The sequence below is a fragment of the Copidosoma floridanum genome, unplaced genomic scaffold (assembly GCF_036245765.1).
Source record: "Copidosoma floridanum isolate Cflo_tuat_1 unplaced genomic scaffold, Cflo_Japanese_pri ptg000030l, whole genome shotgun sequence".
NCBI classification, from domain to species: Eukaryota; Metazoa; Arthropoda; class Insecta; order Hymenoptera; family Encyrtidae; genus Copidosoma; species Copidosoma floridanum.
Window position 1 is genome coordinate 29,750,277 of NW_028321907.1, and position 13,163 is coordinate 29,763,439.

A 13,163-nucleotide genomic window follows, 5' to 3' on the forward strand; every position below is an offset into this window, starting at 1 on the left:
CATCCACAGGGATCAAAGAGTCGTGCTAGAGCGGCAAGCATCGCGCGCTTGGTCGGCCGTGGCTGTAGGGTAGGCGGTGTGAGGTGGAAGCAATCGTCAATCGGGTCCCAGCTGACGCCGAGTTCGCTGACAAGACCGTCTGCGCTGAGCTGTCACCAGGTTGGCCTTAGTCGGGCATCTGGAGAGAGATCACGCAACAGCTCCGGATCGTTGGCCACCCACTTCCTCAGAGGGAAGCCCCCAGCTTGCAACAAGCCGATCAGCTGGTCGCGGCGAAGTCGAGCCGTCTCAAGGTCGTCAGCGCCAGAGAGAATATCATCGACGTATCGATCTTGTTTGACGACAGGCACGGCCTCGGGCCAAGCATGGCCTTCATCCTTGCATAGCTGGGAAATCGTCCGTAGAGAGAGATAGGGAGCACTAGCTTCACCGTAGGTCACAGTGAGCAACTGATAGTGCTTCGGTGGGCTAGAGTCATCAATGCTCCACAGGATACGCTGGCGGTCCACGTCACGCTTGTCGATCCAGATCTGCCGAAACATCATCTGGATGTCCGCGCAGAAAGCAATCCGATGCCTTTTCCAGTGGAGCAAGACAGTCGGCAAGCAGGCTTGGAGCTTCGGTCCGGCGTGCAGGATATCGTTGAGGCTATAGCCAGTGGATGTCGGTCGCGATGCGTTGAATACGACGCGCAGTTTCTTCCGGTGGTCGCCAGCTTGCCAGATGCCATGGTGCGGGATATAATGCACGAGGCCCGACGACTCGCGTAGCTCCACGTCGGTCAGTAACCGCATGTGCCCGCACCTAAGATATTCGTCCATAAAGCGTGCATATTCGATGGCCATCTCCGGGGCACCCCGCAATCTGCGCTGTAGCGAACGAAGGGATGCTCTAGCGCTGGTTAAGCTCTCTCCTAGTCGCTCAATTCCGTCGCGCTTGAGCGGGAGGCGGACGACATAGCGCCCGTCGGCATCCCGATGATGATCGGCAAAGATGACCTCGCACTCGATGTCATCAGGAGATTGACGAATTACCCGTGGCACGTCCTCCAATTCCCAAAACCGTTGCATCAGTGCGATTAGCTGCTCGTGCCAAGGCGGAGCTGAGGTATCCTGCGTCGTCATGCAAGCAGCCGGCGAGGACGAGGTCGCTTGGCCCGGTGCGTGACCAGCGAGCATCCAGCCGGCAACGGTGAGGTGTCCGACAATATCTCTACGGAATAACTGCCCTGGCCGTAGTAGATGGGGGTACACGTCGGCTCCAAGTAGGATATCGACGCCGCCCGGTATTCCAAAGGTCGGGTCTGAAAGATCTGGTAAATCGTTCCAGAGGTCGATGACAGCTGGTTGTAACGGTCCGGAGGGGGTGCGGAGTCCCATTTGGGGCAAGCAGTGCGCAGTCAGCCGCAACGTCCGGGTTGAGTTCCGGGTTTGGAGCTGCAAACTTTCAATCGTTGGGGAGCGCATAAAGACAGCGCCTCCGACGCCAGAGATGCTCGTGACAGCTGGCTCGGGACTGGCGCCAAGCTTTCGAGCAAGGGCAGTGGACGTGATTGAAATCTCCGAACAAGCGTCGACGAGTGCTCTTGCTGTGACTGTCCGCCCCCCGGGGCCCATGAGCTGAACCTTGAGCGTGGGCAAGACGGCTAGTCACAACGGTGAAGCAGCTGCCGCGTCGAAACCGTCCTTGGAGTCCGAGGTGAAGAGACACTGCTTTGCCTCAGCTGGTGCTGGGTCGGGTGCGGCCCTGCGCTTGCGACCACCATCATGGATGAGGCTGTGATGCCGCGCCTTGCAATATTGGCATACGCCTTGGGAAGGGCAGACAGTTGCCATGTGGCCCGGCTTCAGGCAGTTAAAGCACAGCTTGTGCTGAGCGACGAAACCCCTTCGCCCAAGCGCGTCCAGTTCCAGGAAACGGCTACAGTGACCTACGTAGTGCGGCGCGTGGCAAGCAGGGCAGTCATCGTTGACTGTGTGGGTGGCTTAAGATCGGTGGTTGCGGCTGAGTGGCGTCGGCGCGGGAGAGCGACTGCCGGTCGAGCGTACAGGATCGTTCGTCGATCGGGGAGGGCGCGAGGCTTCCATTGAAGTCAGAGAGCGGCCGCGCCTCCGCAGAAAGCTGGACAAAGTGGCGAAGGAGGCCGCTTCCCCTTGTGCAGAGCTGGCTGCCTCCAACTTCTCGAGCTCGTCTTCCCAGGCTCTCCGAGTCGAGGGGTCCATGGCGGTCGAGGCAAAAGAGACCATCCACACATCCCAATGTTCCACCGGCTGATTGAGCGCTCGCAGTTGATCACGGTGCTTTTCTAAGGCATCGAGCAAGCCCTGCAGACCAGCAGCGGACTCCTCGCGCAGAGGCTTGAGCGTTCGGAGTGCCATGACGTGGTCCTGCACAAGGAGGCGGCGATGCTCGAACCGCGAGACAAGAAGACTCCAGGCCGTGGAATAATTGGAGCCAACGAGCTGCAAGGTGTCCAGAACTGCTTTTGCCTCACCCTGTACGTTTGCCTTCAGGTAGTAAAGCCTCTCGACGTCGGTGAGCCGAGCATCCTGGTGAATGAGCGCCTGGAACAGGTCGCGGAAAGACTGCCAATCCTCGCGACGGCCAGAGAAGAGCGGGATATTGATGCTCGACAGGCGAGGGCCCGAGTGCGGTCCAGGGAGCGGTCCGGGGAGTGGTAACTGGCCACCACCTCCTGGCATGGCCGGGAACAGCCGACTCCTAGCGTCATACAGGCACGCCTTAGCGTCGAGGTAGTATCCCTCTGCGGACCTGTACAGGGCTCTCAAGAAGGCAACTTTATCCACAGGTGCGCCCTGAATCAGATCCTTATGATTGGCTTGGAAGTCATTCCAATAATCAGCGAGTAGCTCGAACCTGGCGTCGACGAGACCCATGCTCCATACTTCGACGCTCTTGGCGGATTGAGTGAATTCCGCGAGAACCTCTAGCAGGGCTTGCTGCGTTTCCAGCAACGAGGGCTAGCCTATCCCTGTAAATTAGTCACGCGCTGAGCTCGACGCTTGTCTCTCAAATGGCGCCTTGTTACTTGTGGTGCAATCGTGCGTGCCAAATGAGTCTACGTAGAATATTGAGAAAAAGGGCGTGAGAAATCGCAAATGAATCTGTCGACCCGACCAGCCGCGGGATGACGTGAACTTGTAAATCCCGCGGTTTAAGCATGAAGCAGCCTGTAATCTGCAACCCAAAACCTCTCGACAGCCTCACTGACTGAGTAATCGCGGTCGCACGCGAGGTCCACGACGCGGACTGCACGGCAGTCGCGGTGGAGCGTCTCTCGCCTGTCGCATCTTGTTAAGGCTATCATAACCTTAAATCACTCTACCATGTGGCGCGGCTCTGCACGATTGCATCACTTGCAACAGAGGCCCAATGTCTCGATACGTTCTCGGACGTAGAGAATGTATTTTCGCATGATCGCATCTCACATCGTCCTACTTACATTGCTTCGCGTAGCACAGTGGTTCTGGCTGTCCTGGGCTCGATGAGGTTCTGGCGGTTGTCTGTCCCAGTCACGCTATCCGGCTCGAAGGACCAATGTTTGAATTATTCTTTATTAGGACGTCGAGTAAATACAAGATCGGCAGATCAGCCGTAACAGATATTTTAGAGTAGGCAGATCGACGTGGAGGTCCGGTTCGAGAGTCCCCAGCGAAGCAGGAGGTCGAGGCGTGCACACACGTTGGTTCCACACGTGAGCTCAGTTCGCTCGCGCCAGCAGAGACCAAGCGAGCAGCAGCTCCCTCTTCTTTGAGCAGAAAGAGGGTGAGGGGAGGGCATAGGCGCGCAAGACAAATCTTGCACAATGCATATATGTTGCTGAGTGCATAGGGTATTCACATATTTATCCACGTATTTATGAGTGTATAACTTTCGTATGGAACTATGCATGTATGTGTGTGTGTGTGTATTCTCCACTTCTACAGCCTCATCTGTGTAAGTATGTGCATTTAATACACACTTAGACTAATTGACGTTACTTTTTTAATAAAGTAAATTCCCGAAAAAAATTCGAAGACAGATCGATGCACACAGCTGTTAATAATTTGACTAATTTTTATAATGTAATGTAAGCTTCAAATATTAGACACCACACCATATATATAGAAGGAAACAAGATATACCAAAATAAATTACTTTACCGGGGTTCTCTTTAGAAAATAATATCGTGGCGCTCAAGTAGAAAGGTGTCGAGTTATGTGAAAACGTTACCTCAAATTTCGGTATTTAGATATTTCTCCTCAAATTCAAGATGCAGAAGTACATTAATTCAAAGGAGAAATGGTTATGGATATATATTTAGAAAAAAAAATTTGTCCAGCAGCTTAGTTCCAGGTGGAAGATCACCAAGTTATGACTCAAAAAAGTAGCCAATATGCAATATTAAGATAAGCTAAAGTACAAAACCTTGTACTGGGTGCTTTAACTAGTGTTAACATATATTTACTAGGTTTATTCAACTCTTTCGAGTTTTAACGTAATCTTGCTTTTTTTATTTTAAAATCATGGTCAAATTTTTATATGAGAATGTTTGACCTGCAGCAATTATTGGATCTTTAGTTATAAAGTAATTTTTTACTGTTCGGTATTATAGCGTGATTTTACACTTAAAGAATTAATGAAACTTATTTAAATCTGTCTGCTTAAATTATACTACAATGGTTCAATATACTTGTGAAGTCTTCTTGGCGATGGGGACTTACGGACGGATCCAGCAACATGGTAACCCTTCAGCACACACGGGGACTTATTTTCATACGGCGCATCATATACAGTATGTTCTAAGAATATTCCTAATAATTAAATGAAAAATTGTTACCTGAATAAAATACAGTAGTAAAAAAAATACTTGTACTTACATATCAAATCAATAATTACAAAACATCTAGTATGAATACTAGTCGTAAGAATAAAAAGGTTTTATTTTTATTGTAGTCCCTCCTGAACCATACAAATGTCATTTTAGAGAAGTCACGAAATCTATAAAAAATACTTTTGAATAAAAGTGAAATTTATGCAAGTTTCCTGTTATTTTTAGCACGGATATTATACTTACAGCATAATCACGTGAATCATTTTTTAAAAAGGATGTAGTTCTGCATATTTTATTAACAAATTTTATTATGAGTAATAAATAATCAACTCTGTTTATTATATCAACACCGGAATTACATGGTATACATCAACACTAAATTTTAGTATCACAAACAAGTGAGATCATTAGCTAGTATTTAGGTAAGTGATTTAAACAAAATTTAATGTCTAAATATAAAAACATCTTTAATGTCTTCAAGAAACATTTTTATTAAAAGGATCGTAAAAGACTTAAAATAGATCAGTAACGATATGTGTAGTTTTGTGGCTTGTAAATACGAATTCTTATATATATTTAAATTTAGTATACTGACAATAAAATCATGATTTTATAAGAAACATTATGTACTCACCAATTACTCAACCAATTCTTAGTCTTTCAAAGTTATGATGCATTAAAAAAGTATTCAGTTTTTTTAATTTATTTATAGACCAGTAAGCATCTGTATTGGCTTAGCCATTTTGAGTCAGAGCTCAAATTTTTACGGGAATACCTCCGAAATGTTGGTAGAAACCAGAATTGCGATATGCTCCCACCCCAAAAGTTGTGCTACGCTCGGTATAAACAATATAGTGAAAAATGTGTCGTTTTGACCCCTATTTTTTGGCCATTTAGGCCAAATATCTTGGAAAATATCGCGTCTACGTGAAAAATAAAAAGAAACAAAATTGTTCGTGAGAAAATTTTCTATCGGGTAAGGATTTTAAAAATTGAGAAAATTATTTTTTTGTTGCCAAAAATCTTAAATTAGAAAAAAAAAAAAACGAAAAAAAGTGCAATTTAAAAAAGTTGAAAAACAAACTTAAAGACAACATTATTTTCGCTTGAAAATACTGTCAGGAAAACTTCAAGTTATAATAAAAGTAATGGCGCAAAAACCAGCTCGGTATTGTTTTTTGTTTTTGCACAATAATTTTGCAATTTAGGTATCTCCGAAAAATATCGAAATTTTAAAAATGTTGCTAAAGGTTAAAAAACAAATTCCACAAATTGCTGATTTTTTAACGTATAGTAGATCATTAGACCTCTCAAATCCATTTTGAAAAATTAAAATCGGATAGTTAGGAGAGCGTACAGAATTTTTTTAAATTTGCTATCATTTTTTTGCTTATAAACAAATTGAATATTTTTGCGAATTTCCCAGTTTTTGGATTTAAATTTTGTAGGATGATAGTATTTGGCAAGACGCTTCTCCCAAAAAAAAAAATTGAAATCCGTTAATCCATTTCTAAGATATAGCTAGTCAAAGGCAACTCAAGTTTAACAATAAACAATAGCAGCTATCCAACTGATTTTAGAACGAATGCCCTCGTTTTGTCGAGTTCTTTACTAATTAACATTAGGCATGCTGAAATATATTATTATTTAACGATAAATGCGCAATTCGGTTGATCCTATTGCGAAAAAAATTGCTGCGAGGTGGTGGTGGGGGTGACCATCAGACCTTGCTTCAAAAGTGAACCAGCAATCTTAAAACGAACGCGCGCTTCAAAATTGACAAAATCTCGGCTTCTAATGAACGGATTTAAACTTTTTTTTTTAATCTGGGGTAGCATTCAACAACAAGTTCAACTGTGATATTTGTTTTTGCGTAATATATTAACAATATGCCTTAATTAATCAACAATTATAAATGAGCTGGAAACTTAGCGTTTTACGCCGGATAGAAAGTTTTTTTTTCCTCAAACCACATTAATATTCTTTATAAATTATAAAAATCAAACAGTAAAATGTTTAGAAATTGTTGTAATAAATTGTTTTAACATTTTTATTGCAAAAAAACATTTTTTTTTGGGATACAATTTTTTATTCAATTGGACAAACATGTATAGTAGTTTTACGTGTAGTAGTGTTAGAGGACGACTGCATAAGGAGCAGAGAGAAAAAAGGTGGGCAAATAAGTTTGATTTAAAAACCAAGTATACAAAAAATGAAACCATTACAAAGACATAGAAGAATAAAAATATAAATCAATTAATTTCTTTTGTTTGAAAATAAAAAAAAATTGTATCCCAAAGAAAAATGTTTTTTTGCAATAAAAATGTTTAAACAATTTATTACAACAATTTCTAAACATGTTACTGTTTGGTTTTTATAATTTATAAAGATTATTAATGTTAATTGAGGAAAGAAAAAATTTCTATCCGGTGTAAAACGCTAAATTTCCAGCTCATTTATAATTGTTAATTAATTAAGGCATATTGTTAATATATTACGCAAATACAAATATCACAGTTGAACTTGTTGTTGAATGCTACCTCAGATTAAAAAAAAAACGTTTAAATCCGTTCATTAGAAGCCGAGATTTTGTCAATTTTGAAGCGCGCGTTCGTTTTAAGGGGGCTCCTACGACTACTGCTGAGGTCAAAGACAAACAAAAAATAAAGTTTTGTTTTTCAATAAACAAATGTGTCTGAAAATCATTATGATATTTTTAATAACGTATGAAGTGGGAAAAATGATATTTATGTGTGTAGTTTAACTTTGTCCGAAAAATTAATTATTGTTTTGACCAGTCTAGTGCATACGAGGGTACACCACCAGACCAGACCACCTGTGTTGGTGTAGTATAGCGATGTAATGTATAGGTATATGGTATATATATGTCGTGAACAAGTACGTCTGCTACCCACGTGACCTCCTGACCTCCCAGACACTATTTATTTATTTCCATCACAAATATCTCGCTAAAATGGTCCTTTATCCACAATTTTTAATACCACATATTACAGAGGAAGACTTCATCTACAAAACGTATATATTCAGTCTGCTGGGACATTTAATTTAGGTTTATTATAAACGAAAACAAATTGTTTTTCATGCTGCCCCATAGGAACACGTGCTAATAGTTACAACTTTGAGCTTGGATTTCTCAAAATTTTGACCCATTCGAAATATAATTTAGACCACCATTAAATTCAGTAGACTTTTATTTACAAGAAATAATATATCTCTGTTTGGGGACTTTCGTGTAGAAGCCCCCTTAAGATTGCTGGTTCACTTTTAAAGCAAGGTCTGATGGTCGCCCCCCACCACCACCTCGCAGCAATTTTTTTCGCAATAGGATCAACTGAATTGCGCATTTATCGTTAAATAATAATATATTTCAGCTGCCTAATGTTAATTAGTAAAGTACTGGACAAAACGAGGGCATTCGTTCTAAAATCAGTTGGATAGCTGCTATTGTTTATTGTTAAACTTGAGTTGACTTTGACTAGCTATATCTTAGGAACGGATTAACAGATTTCAATTTTTTTTTTTGGGAGAAGCGTCTTGACAAATACTATCATCCTACAAAATTTGAATCCAAAAACTGGGAAATTCGCAAAGATATACAATTTGTTTATAAGCAAAAAAATTATAGCAAATTTTAAAAAATTCTGTACGCTCTCCTAACTATCCGATTTGAATTTTTCAAAATGGATTTGAGAGGTCTAATGATCTACTATACGTTAAAAAATCAGCAATTTGTGGAATTTGTTTTTTAACCTTGAGCAACATTTTCAAAATTTCGATATTTTTTGGAGATACCTAAATTGCAAAATTATTGTGCAAAAACAAAAATAATACCGAGCTGGTTTTTGCGCCATTACTTTTATTATAACTTGAAGTTTTCCTGACAGTATTTTCAAGCGAAAATAATGTTGTCTTTAAGTTTGTTTTTCAACTTTTTCAAATTGCACTTTTTTTCGTTTTTTTTTTTTTTAATTTCAGATTTTTTGCAACAAAAAAATAATTTTTTTAATTTTTAAAATCCTTATCCGATAGGAAATTTTTTCACGAACAATTTTGTTTCTTCTCATTTTTCACGTAGACGCGATATTTTCCAAGATATTTGGCCGAAATGGCCAAAAAATAGGGGTCAAAACGACACATTTTTCACTATATTGTTTATACCGAGCGTAGCACAACTTTTGGGGTGGGAGCATATCACAATTCTGGTTTCTACCAACATTTCGGAGGTATTCCCGTAAAAATTTGAGCTTTGACTCAAAATGGCTAAGCCAATACAGATGCTTACTGGTCTATAAATAAATTAAAAAAACTGAATACTTTTTTAATGCATTATAACTTTGAAAGACTAAGAATAGGTTGAGTAATTGGCGAGTACATAACGTTTGTTATAAAATCATGATTTTATTGTCAGTATACTAAATATAAATGTATATAAGAATTCGTATTTACAAGCCACAAAACTACACATATCGTTACTGATCTATTTTAAGTCTTTTACGATCCATTTAATAAAAATGTTTCTTGAAGACATCAAAGATGTTTTTATATTTAGAAATTAAATTTTGTTTAAATTGCTTACCTAAATACTAGCTAATGATCTCGCTTGTTTGTGATACTTAAATTTAGTGTTGATGTATACTAAATTTTATATATATATGTGTAATTTCGGATTTTCTGTTCGAAATTTTTTTTTCAATTTTTAAAATCCTTATCCGATAGGAAATTTTCGCACGAACAATTTTGTTTCTTCTCATTTTTTACGTAGACGCGATATTTTCCAAGATATTTGGCCTAAATGGCCAAAAATAGGGGTCAAAACGACACATTTTTCACTATATTGTTTATACCGAGCGTAGCACAACTTTTGGGGTGGGAGCATATCGCAATTCTGGTTTCTACCAACATTTCGGAGGTATTCCCGTAAAAATTTGAGCTCCGACTCAACATGGCAAATCAAGCCAGTTTCTAATAGATGCTTACTGGTCTATTACTAAGATCTATATTAATTATGAAAAAACTGATTTTTGAGAAAACAAAATTAAATTAAGCATTACAATTTCATTCAATGAAATGTATGATTGGTGTAACTTATTTTTTAGCTGACATAATAATTTCAGAATTTGATATTGGATTATATAAGACATATCGCATGACTTTTTAGGTCTGAAATCGTTCGAAACTCAGTCGATCGATAGCTTGGTATCATACTCAGAGTGACCAGTTCCTTTTAAGCTGATATTGTTGCAGCTAAAACGAAGACTAGCAGAATAATTAGATTACATGGCTTATGTATCCTAGTTGCGTACAAAAAATGTGTCGTAATAATTCAAAAAAAACGTTAAAGCAGATCCGGCAAAACGTCTTATATACAATTTAGTATCAAATCGTTCCCCTTAACCTTATTAAAGTTTTTCTCATCTTGACAGCATTCCACATAGCACTCTTAGACTTGCCTCCTGTAAAACAGATTCTTTTGTAGCATACCATGATCGCTAGTATTCTTTTTATTGATTAAATTACTTCTGCTTACTTGTCAAAATTGTATAAATACCGTGAAGCATCATTTATTTACAAATTTACACATAATTTCATCAAATGCCCTGACCTGCTTGCACTCTTTCCTGTCAAAAATACTCAACACGATCTCAGAAATGCCTGATATATTAAAGAAAAAACCTATACTGCTAACTATCATTTCCACTCTCCCACACCCACCTCAGACGTTTATTAAACACTATTTTCTAAAGTTTGTCTGAAACTGATAGCATACACGTTTTTAAGAACAATCTTCGTCAAATCTTACTCTTAAAGCAATAGCTCGTTTTGTCCTACGCTATCACTCTTCAGCTTTTCTATTATTTTTGCTACAATTGAGCTTATACAATTTTATTTATGATTTTCTGAGTTAATAATTTACTTGTTGACTAGTTTGCACACGTAACTAAGGTTCCACTATTTTATTTTTGTTAACAGTCGCTTGATCTCATTACTTTATACCACTTTTAATTGTTATTCATGTACACTTTTGTTATTTGGTTGAAATTGGGCCCATGGCCCATAAATTTTACAAATAAATATATAAATAAATATTTTAATGTGTAGACTAATAATGAACATACCTTTAGAGAAGTTCGTATTTTCGTAAAACTAGTTTGTTTATAATTAAAACAGATTCTTAGTGAATAAACTAAAATTACAATAACATTATTATTTACTTGTACTAAAATCAGTTAAAGACATTACGCAAAAACTATTTCCTCCTTAATAAATATTTGACGTAATTAGGCTGTACATGAAAACATATAATATCCGTGCTAACAATAACCTCTAACTTGCATTTGTTTGACTTTTATAGTTTTATATAAATTAAAATTCAGGTAAATAAAGTGTAATCAATTTTATTTCGATAACGACAAATATTTAAAACATTTTTGTTTTAATCCTTTAATTAATCGATAAGATGTAACATGAGTGAAGTTTAAGGAAAAGCTACGAAAAAAACTATGAGGAAGCTTTGTGGTCATAAATTAACAGCTGTTTATTATATCGTCTAATAAATTTGATTTTTTAAGCTTATGCTAATAAGATTGCTTTACAATTTGGAAATTAAAAAAAAAAGATTTTACAGGATAAATAAATACTGCTATTTATAGAGGTGATAACCCAAGATATAGTAAAAGATGGGTCCGAGCGTTAAAGAAAATTAGAATAGTAATTTATCAATAGATCTTCTATCGATGTTTGTTATTATTTAGGTTATTTCCTTGAAAATAATCAAAATTTTGCTGAGTATCCAATTCTTGGACTTCTCGCCAAACTTTTGAAATTTTGTTACTAGTTTTTTCTTCATCAAATCTTAGTAAATATTATGTAGACATGTTTAAATAAAATCCAAATTAAGACTTTTTTTTTCTACCGGGTTACAACGACAGCCTACTGGCCTAGTTGCGGCAGCCACCCACTCACCACCTATGTGTGGGGGTGTATTGCCACACCCATTTACACATCTTTTTTCTTTATATCCTACCTTAATCCATGGGCACAGTGTGAGTATATCTGGTGGAACACACCTTGCCAGTTAAGCTGGCACTCTCAGCACCAATGGTGCATCGGGCCCACTCGCCACTGTGTAGCCTTTCCTTGGAGAAGACTCCATTATTCCAGGACGTCCACTCCTCGCTGGTTAAGCTGGCGCTCTCTACCGAAGTATCAAATCCAGGCTACTTAGCATCCTCGGAAAAGCCCCGTGTTTCAGGGACCACTCCTCGCCGGTAAGGCTGACGATCCTTGCGAGACTAAAGCTTATTAAACTATACAGGTATACCTAGTTTAACAACGTTTTAAACTTGTTATTGTCATGTTTGTAAAATTTTTTAGCTTCTATAAATTAAAGTCATTGGTTAGAATTAAGATAGAATATTGTGTTCTTTGTTGAGTTTATTGATCTATCAACGCATTGCTACTTCATATGTCATCGGAAATATAATTTTGTTATCGATTTAACGGTACTTGAATTTTTATAAATTGAGTATTTTGGTTTCTGAACAAGTTTTGCTTTAGCTTTCCGCAAGTTAAATGTAATTTTAGTAAAGATATCGTTTTAAAAAATGTTATCATGTTGCTATTGATATTAACTTCAACAGAATTTTTGGTTTAAGGTATTAAGTTAGTTGAGAAACGCTTTACAGAATTTTAATGAGGTACTTTATTATTATTAATGGCCTTAAAGTATTTTCTAAAATTAAAATGTATTTGTCCTTTACAAACAAGCTTCCAACGCAAAGTATGCATAAAAATCTTACTTTTTTATAGTTATTTTTTTAACTTTATTGTAATTTTTTTAATTAACTGAACAGCTTACATTTTATTCGAGCAAATCTTGTCCTTTTTTCTAACGAGAACAATTGAAAAATTTATGTATATATGTTACCTTCAAATAAATTTTTCATTATTCGTTACACATAAGAAAAAGTGAAGTGCTCTCTTTATTTAAGGATAAGAATAAAGCTTGATGTAATCGCAACATAAGAAATCAGAAAACTTGTACAATTATTAGGAGTTGATCCTAATTTTAGGTATTTCAAGTTATTTTATTGTCATTATCTCAAACGTAACTTCATTTTAATGAATGAAACTCATTGAAATAGGAAAACCAACTGAACTGTCTTACATTTAAGTGATGCATCAACTAGGTAGGATACCACAGGTCTGTTAAATAACAATTACAACAATTTTATTTCAGAGTTAATTCAAGTAAATTAAAAAGTTCAATGACATTTAATAATCCTGTTTATAATCGTTATTGCAGTGA

General features: G+C 38.2%; 1 protein-coding gene across 1 annotated transcript in view; it reads left to right on the plus strand.

Moving 5' to 3' along the window:
• bchs (WD repeat and FYVE domain containing 3 bchs) overlaps positions 1-13,163 on the plus strand; it is a 1,547,413-nt gene that overhangs the window by 545,104 nt on the left and 989,146 nt on the right. The gene's annotated exons all lie outside the window — the stretch shown is intronic.